At 38.6% G+C, this 760-nt stretch overlaps 1 pseudogene; it reads right to left on the bottom strand.

Annotated features, from left to right (window-relative positions):
• LOC109491160 lies at positions 1–498 on the bottom strand (annotated as a pseudogene).
• Positions 499–760: the final 262 nt, after the last annotated feature.

Raw genomic sequence — 760 nt, 5'->3', positions numbered from 1 at the left:
TCACTGAGAATCATTGATATGAGGTCTTTCAGCTTTTGAAAGCTACTTAACAATCAAGTCAAATGATCAGATTTTAATTTTTTTTCCAAGACTTTTGGTTTTTTTATTGCTCAAAAAAGCTGCTGCTGCTTCTTCTTCTTCTTCTTTACTTAGCTTTCTGACTCTGTGCTTGTGCCTTCAACACTTTCACAATGATTTTCTGCTCCTCAATAAGGAAGCATGCTTGATCCTGTCAGGAACACACCTAGCACACATGGAACCACCATAGGCCCTGCCGACGTGTTTTTTTGTTTTAGACAACCTCATAAGGACTTTAGGTCTCACAGGACCAACTCCTCAAAGTCAGCCTGGGCACACGCCACATGAAGATTTTGGAGCTTTTCCAACCTTCTTAATATAAAGGTAAACAATACTATTACCAGGGGTTCGGGACAGCCTTGTTTTGTTAGAGGCTGTATTGTAGGGCAGCCTAAGATGGTATGTCAAATGCTAGACCATTCTGAATGCCTATGGACGCTATCCTTGGAAGAGTGATCAGATTTTAAAACATCACTTGATTGCCAAGCAAAGGATGAATACAAGTTCAAAGATGTGGGAATCATGAAAAATAATTTAGAGGCACAATTTCTTTTCTGAATTTTTTCTATGCTGCGATCCTTCATCTGTAACATTAACAGCTCTATACCTGGCTGTTAGCAGTCATTTCAAACTCAAAGTTCTTATACAGTTCAATGTCTTTTGCAAAACAGTATGAACTTTT

Source organism: Ailuropoda melanoleuca, chromosome 16 (genome assembly GCF_002007445.2).
Source record: "Ailuropoda melanoleuca isolate Jingjing chromosome 16, ASM200744v2, whole genome shotgun sequence".
Lineage (NCBI taxonomy): Eukaryota > Metazoa > Chordata > Mammalia > Carnivora > Ursidae > Ailuropoda > Ailuropoda melanoleuca.
Note: the sequence above shows the minus strand (reverse complement) of the source record. Positions and strands in the feature narration are given on the sequence as shown.